This window comes from Octopus sinensis, linkage group LG8 (genome assembly GCF_006345805.1).
Source record: "Octopus sinensis linkage group LG8, ASM634580v1, whole genome shotgun sequence".
Classification (NCBI taxonomy): domain Eukaryota; kingdom Metazoa; phylum Mollusca; class Cephalopoda; order Octopoda; family Octopodidae; genus Octopus; species Octopus sinensis.
The window spans coordinates 58,085,086-58,093,650 of NC_043004.1; positions in this window are offsets into that span (position 1 = coordinate 58,085,086).

The following is an 8,565-nucleotide window of genomic DNA, read 5'->3' on the forward strand; positions in this document are numbered from 1 at the left end:
ACCCGTCTGATAAGGGTACACCAGGCACATGCATCACAACCATATGTGCACGACATGGTGATCTCATAACAAGATAAACAGCGCATGACCTTGCAGGTGGGGCCCAGTTAGAATTTTCTTCAGGTTGAGTAGCCCATCCCGCTCAAAAGGTCCTTGAATAAGGGTTGTTTAAGGATGTTGAAAGAACCACCCATGTTTCCAGAGGTGAATTATTCAAACCCCAAAGAATCCCTCTCAACACACGGCTATGATGCTCCCCCACTACTTCTGCTTTTGATCAGAGATGCACATATCGTCAGCCACTAAGGACATGCTCAACTGGTTATGGTCAAACAACTGACAAGCAAATCTGTGGTATTGAGCAGAATATTTGCTGTAGCCCATCTTTTATACCAAAACAAAACAATGTACATGATGACACTTCCAATCAGTTAAGATCAGAAGCCATGAGAGCCACTGCCTAGTACTGCATCAGGGCAGTTATTATTATTATTATTATTATTATTATTATTATTATTATTATTATATTATTATTATTCAGAAAAGCGGCGAGCTGGTAGAATTGTTCGCACACTGGACAAAAAGCTTAGTGCTATTTCATTCGTGTCTTTACGTTGATTTTAAAATCCAAAGAAGACGACTTCGCCTTTCATCCTTTCGGGGCCGATAAAATAAGTACCAGTTGAACACTGGGGTCGATGTTATTGACTTAACCCTGCCCGCCAAAACTGTTGGCCTTGTTCTAAAATTTGAAACCATTACTATTACTCTCTCTTTTACTCTTTTACTTGTTTCAGTCATTTGACTGCGGCCATGCTGGAGCACCGCCTTTAGTCGAACAAATCGACCCCGGGACTTATTCTTTGTAAGCCCAGTACTTATTCTATCGGTCTCTTTTACCGAACCGCTAAGTGACGGGGACGTAAACACACCAGCATCGGTTGTCAAGCAATGCTAGGGGGACAAACACAGACACACAAACATATATATATATATATATATATATATATATATATATATATATATATATATATATGTTTGTGTGTCTGTGTTTGTCCCACAACACAGACATATATATATATATATATATATATATATATACACATATACGACAGGTTTCTTTCAGTTTCCGTCTACCAAATCCCTCACAAGGCATTGGTCGGTCCTGGGCTATAGCAGAAGACAGTTGCCCAAGATGCCACGCAATGGGACTGAACCCGCAACCATGTGGTTGGTAAGCAAGCTACTTACCACACAGCCACTTCTATTATTCAGAATTGCTAAAGCATAGGAGAAAATACCATGTGACATTTCTTCACGTTCTAAGTTCAGGTACCACTGAGGTCAGTTTTACCTTCCGTCCTTTAAATGAAACCATTTAAATAAATACCTGAACTGGGGTCGATGATATTCACTTAACCAATCAGCTGAACTTGTACTCTTGCAGAGTCAATTTCGGGTTGCGGTGAAATAGTAGAATTATTAAGGTGTTCGAAAATACCTTGCAGTATTTGCTCTGGCTCTCTAAATTCTCAGTAAAAAATCCCTCGGATGCCAGCTTTCTTCATCCCTCCAGGACAGGCCCGTCGGCAGATTTAGGTGCCCGGAGGGGCTTCAGAATATTTTGTGAGGCACAAATTTATTTTGCGGGAAGATTTTTGTAAACGGTATTTTTTTTAATCTGAGGGTGCAACATTGAATAGTGAAGAGACAGCGACGTCCAGTGACCCCACTCCCTCAGCGACAGGCATGCACAGGGGTCAAATAAAATAGTTTCAGTCAAGTATTGGAGTCAGTGTAGTCCACTATATATTCCCCCCTTCGTCAAACATGGATCAACCGATCACGACGATGAGGGTTCCGGTTGATCCGAATCAACGGAACAGCCTGCTCGTGAAATTAACGTGTAAGTGGCTGAGCACTCCACAGACACGTGCACCCTTAAAGTAGTTCTCGGGGATATTCAGCGTGACACAGAGAGTGACACGACCGGCCCCTTGAAATACAGGTACAACAGAAACAGCAAGTAAGAGTGAGAGAAAGTTGTGGTGAAAGAGTACAGCGGGGATCACCACCATCCCCTGCCGGAGCCTCGTGGAGCTTTAGGTGTTTTCGCTCAATAAACACTCACAACGCCCGGTCTGGGAATCGAAACCGCGACCCTATGACCGCGAGTCCGCTGCCCTAACCACTGGGCCATTGCGCCTCCACTAAATTAGAAACAGTTATGTTTATTGTATATTATTACCTTATAAGGAAATAAGCAACAGCATTATACTATTCTACTATTTTTTTCCTTTCTTGTGTTCTTCGTTAGAATCATTGAAGAGTAAAAATATTTACTGAGTAGCTTCATTCATACTCCCGAAATAGTAATCGTGATATGATTTCTGGTGTTTGTAGTTATGTTCACGCGTGGCTGTGTGTGAGGCGCGTGCACGTGTGATCATGTGTAATGCTTGTGCTGTATGGGCAAATAGATTTCATAGATTTAATCTGATGTTTATTTCAGTGTAACGAAATAATTTACTCGTTGCATTTATTTACTTGGCCATATTTATTCAGTTCTTAGAAATTATGAATAATTAATGCACGCATTTCTGCATTATTTATGGGTATGTGAAAGTGCGTATGTACATACATATGTGTGTGTGTGTGTGTTTATATTTGTATGTGTCTTAGCCTTTTCGTGTGTGAACACATGTATGCAGATAATCTATATACATACAAACATACATAGGTCATATATAATACTTTCTCTCACGCCCCCCCCCCCATATATATAATATATATATATATATATATATATATATATATGCATGTTATGTTGGCTAATCTATATTTCAAGCATTATTGATCCTTAACTCGTGTTGACACATATTACATATACACAAAAACAACACTGTCCCTGTCGCAATCACATCCGAAATTCCTTGAAATGTGGAAGAGATTTTTATCTTCTTTTCCTTTCTTTTTTTTATTTTTTATTTTCATTAATTTGCATACAGGTCTACATTCTTTAATCAAGGAAAACTGATTAAGTAAATCAACGGTTTTTGTTGCTGTTTTTCTTTTTTTTTTGTCATTGTATGAGAATTTTTGTTTTTTAATTTGAATTTGGGTGTCCAAACGAAATGTATGGGAATGACATCAGCAACTAGTTGCACGCGCTGGAGACCTGCAAAACCGGGTCGAAGAAAACAATGGCAAGTTGAGTGAAGACAACATATTAATGTGCGTGCGTATGTTTGTATTACTCTTTTACTTGTTTCAGTCATTTGACTGCGGCCATGCTGGAGCACCGCCTTTAGTCGAGCAACTCGACCCCGGGACTTATTCTTTTGTAAGCCCTCTACTCATTCTATCGGTCTCTTATGCCGAACCGCTAAGTGACGGGGACATAAACACACCAACGTCGGTTGTCAAGCAATGCTAGGACAAACACAGACACACACGCACACACACACATATATATACATATATATGACGGGCTTATTTCAGTTTCCGTCTACCAAATCCACTCACAAGGCTTTGGTCGGCCCGAGGCTATAGTAGAAGGCACTTGCCCAAGGTGCCACGCAGTGGGACTGAACCTGGAACCATGTGGTTAGTAAGCAAGCTACTTACCACACAGCCACTCCTGCGCCTTTTATATGCATAATATACATACTTGCACACACACACACACATACACACTTATAGGGACATACATTCTTACGCACATACTCTGCTCACACACGCACACATATACACACAGTGAAAACTGTTCATTTACAATCACGTATCAAACAGCTACCAAAATTGTCAAGTGAACCGCAAACAGCCAATCAATTTGCCTACGGAGATCAAAAACGAAACACAAAACAAGCTTGCTAGCTACACAGACATGGTAGGAGTATGCTGCTGCTGCTGGCAGCGGCGGTGGCGGTAGTGATGGTGATGCTGCTGCTGTTGTTGCTGCTGTCGCTAGAACAGGTACTGCTGATGTCTAGAGTGTGACGCTAGAATCCAATGTTTGTGCACGGAATGGAAACACTGGTTTGTCAAAATTAGTCTCGCTTACCGGTATTGGTGCACAACCCGTTTATCATAATCGCCGTTAATGAAGTGAAATATTTCTAGTTCTTCAAATTTGTGGGTCTCGAATGATTTATTTAAAGTGAATTTCAAAATATTCATTTATCATTAATATTATTATTATTTTATTTTTCTTCTTTCAAATTTGCTTCCATTTCTTGCCGACTGTCTTCCCGACTCCTAGGGCAAAGAAACTCATAGTATACATTGGTAGGCCATTAAACTAAACTCACTAGTTCGTTCATTTTTTTTTTAAAGTTAAATTAAAATACATGGGTAGTAATAGTTCTCACATCGACAATGCTCTTCTCATTATTATTATTATTATTAGTAGTAGTAGTAGTAGTAGTAGTAGCAGCAGTCGTAGTAGTAGTAGTAGTAGTAGTATTGTTGTTGTTGTTGTTGTTATCAAACATACAGTTACTGTCATAATCAATCCTCTGTTATAATAATTACTCAATGAGAGTTAACTCAGCTAAGCTATTCATCAGTCCGAGTATAACTTAATAAAATGAAGGTTACATTGTCGTTTGGGATTCCCTAGATAATTCACCGCAGATATGAGTTAAAATGAGTGGTGACTAGACCGCACAATCTCCACTTTTTATTTTCTATATCTGCCTCTGACATATATGTCACTGAACGAGAAACATGATGCAACAGTACTTTAGAGAAAAGTTTATTTATCGACGTACAGTGGCAGTCCTGATAAGGACGAATGTTACTATTATTTAGCCCGAATAGTGTCCGCGCGTACCGTATGTGTGTGTATTGTGTATGTGTGTGTATTGTATGCGTATGACTGTGACAAAAATACTCAATTGTACTGTTGGTTTCATGTAAGTAGCAGACCTTAAGTAAGTCAATACATCATAGGACCTACTCTTTTACTCTTTTACTTGTTTCAGTCATTTGACTGCGGCCATGCTGGAGCACCGCCTTTAATCGAGCAACTCGACCCCGGGACTTATTCTATCGGTCTCTTTTGCCGAACCGCTAAGTAACGGGAACATAAACACACCAGCATCGGTTGTCAAGCAATACTAGGGGACAAACACAAACATACACGCACACACACACATATATATACATATATACGACGGGCTTCTTTCAGTTTTCGTCTACCAAATCCACTCACAAGGCATTGGTCGGCCCGAGGCTATAGTAGAAGACACTTGCCCAAGGTGCCACGCAGTGGGACTGAACCCGGAACCATGTGGTTGGTAAACAAGCTACTTACCACACAGCCACTCCTACCTGTGTAAATTTTTTTCTTTCTGCTGTAATTTAGACTGACCAGACAAATGTAGAATTGGACCCACTTAGGGCCCACTTCTTAGATGTAGTCAATGGTTGAATGCATATGAATAACAGTGTTATACTCATTAATTCATAAGTACCTCATGTTTCGCCTGAATTAGCTTATCTTAATTGTTGAATTATATAACTCAATACATAACATACATATATATATATATATATTCATACATGTGTGTGTGTGAGTGCTTGTGAATGTGCGTTCATGTAAGGGACAGAGAGAGGGAGAGAGGGAGAGAGAGAGAGAGAGAGAGAGAGAGAGAGAGAGAGAGAGATGAAGAACAACTTCAAACTGACATAGATATGACAGTGTGGTGAAGAAGCTCGCTTCTCAACATCATGTCTCGAGTTCGGTCTCACTGAACGACAATTTGAGCAACTGTTTTCTATTCTGGCCATGGACTTACCAAAACTATGTGAGTGAAACTACTTGACATTAGAAAACGGGTCGCCAGAATTATCGTCTCCTTGGACTAAAGAGGAATTCCTCTTTGATTTCAGCATCAGAAACAGTGGAAATTTTTGGAGGTTTATAATGAGAAAAGAAAGCGCTGACGAATCCTTATCTAGAGACTTGACGCTTTATATAGGATGACCGAATTTGCAATGCAATATATTAAACGATAAGTGTTTCTTTGAGTATCGTGAAGGATATTAACATTATAAAGCCCATGCTCTATGACATGACATTTTGCATACGTAATATTCATTAATGGCTTGTGAATTCCCTACACAAGAAACAGCAGTACTTCGTTGATTAGAGGAATATTAAGATGTCTACAACCTTTTATATGCAACTATACAGCAGATAACATTAAGTTTGTTTGCACAATATAAGCAAAAAACATGCGATGCCCATAATTTGGACTTGCTAGTGCAGTTGTGAACTCACTGGACAAGGGTGTCTTGTGCAGCTTATAAATGAGCAGGAGAGCGAAGGTTCGGATCTTCAGGTCTCTCGTTCTCCCTGTCTTGTTCTATGATCGCGAGACTTGGACACTGTCTGGGATCTTTGCGGGGCGCTTAAACTCCTTTGAAACTAGGACGCTTCTCAGGAATATAGGTTACCGTTGGTTGGCTTTTGTATCTAACCAGCGGTAACCTATATTCAGAAACGTATTGTTACTCAGAACGCGTCAGCTCAGACTTGTTGGTTATGTTTGTCGATTTTCCAAGTTGGATCTTGCGTACCATGTTCCTTCCCTTCTCTGAAGATCTTACTGGGATTATGACTCGTATTGTTTGACGATATGCCACATGATCATGGTGGATGAGGAAGTATCTCTTGATAATGGGCATTGCCTAGGATACTGCGGAACAAACCGAGCAAATGCCGACAAACGGTGGGTCCAGCAACGTGCTGCAGCGGTACATGCCCCTATCTCTTACATTACCAACGACATATAGGAGTAGCTGTGTGGTAAGTAGCTTGCTAACCAACCACATGGTTCCGGGTTCAGTCCCACTGCGTGGCATCTTGGGCAAGTGTCTTCTGCTATAGACCCGGGCCGACCAAAGCCTTGTGAGTGGATTTGGTAGACGGAAACTGAAAGAAGCCTGTCGTATATATATATGTATATATGTATGTATGTATGTATGTGTGTGTGTGTGTGTGTGTTTGTGTGTGTGTGTGTGTGTTTGTGTGTGTGTGCGTGTGTGTGTGTGTGGTGTGTGTGTGTGTGTGTGTGTTTGTCCCCCTAGCATTGCTTGACAATCGATGCTGGTGTTTTACGTCCCCGTCACTTAGGGGTTCGGCAAAAGAGAAGATAGAATAAGTACTGGCTTACAAAAGATAAGTCCGGGGTCAAGTTGCTCGATTAAAGGCGGTGCTCCAGCATGGCCGCAGTCAAATGACTGAAACAAGTAAAAGAGTAAAGAGTAAAGAGATATACAAAATTACACGAATCTGTCTTCTTAGTACGGTGTGCAATGTTTTTTTTCCATACAGTAATAAAAACTTATCTCCACAAATATAGCAGAACTTACCCGTCTTATTCTTGAATGCGCAATATATTATGTCGTAGGATGTACAGGAGTCAAACAAATCTGTAATATACAAATTCCCTTATATTCAAACAGATCGCGATCAAAGCGACCAGTTGTCAGCGTCGGTTGAGCGTCGGATAAATTCTCTACATTCGAGTTCAAATTCCACCCAGGCCAACTTTGCTTATATACTTTCTGGGTCGATTAATAAAATACCAGTCCTGTACGAAATCGATTCTATCTCATTCTTTCTTTCCCCCGTCTACCCCCAACTCTGTCTCTCTCTCTGTCTCTGTCTCTCTATCTCTCTCCCTCTTTCTCTCTCTCTCTCTCTCGATCGATTTCTATTGCTGGAAGAAATCGGTTTTAGTCCCACACGGAGAGGGATGGGTTTCAGCAGGTCTAAAATTGCACAAAATACGCCGTGGTAGCACCCTAACAATTCTATCAAGGAGTTGAAGGCCCAAAGCAAAACAAAGTATAATAACAATTATCCTTCGACAGACTGAACCAATCAAGAGAGTTTGATTCGACCACTGTAAATGAATTACAATTTATCAGGGAGTTTATTACTGAAATTTATATTATTGTATATAAAAGCCATAAAAATGAAGAAAAACTAAACGTGTTCGTTTTTATTGTCCATTTAGAAATTTATGCATTAACAGATTATAATAAAGGAAGTTTTCTATTGTTTTTATTAAGGGTTACTACAGTTTATAGTGCAAAGCTGAAGGTGGTTTGATTGTATTATTCTTTTATTCTTTTACTTGTTTCAGCCATTTTGATTACGGTCATGCTGGAGCACCACCTCGAAAGGTTTTTAGTCGAATGAATCGATCCCAGGACTTTTTAAAGCCTAGTACTTATTCTATTGGTGTCTTTTGCCGAACCGCTAAGTTTTGGGGACGTAAACACACTAACACAGGTTGTCAAGTGGTGACGGGGGAGGGACAAACACGGACACAAAGGCACACACATAAATATATATGATGGTAAATTTTTTTTTAAATCGTTGACTCATCGTAGACATTTTTAGAGAGTTACTTCCCTTATATAATAGCGAAAAAAATGCATTAAAATGGAAAAAAAATGATGGTAAATTTTTTTTAAATCGTAGACTCATCGTAGACGCGCGCTAATACCCAGAAGGGCTCGATATGAATCACGACTATAAGATACCCG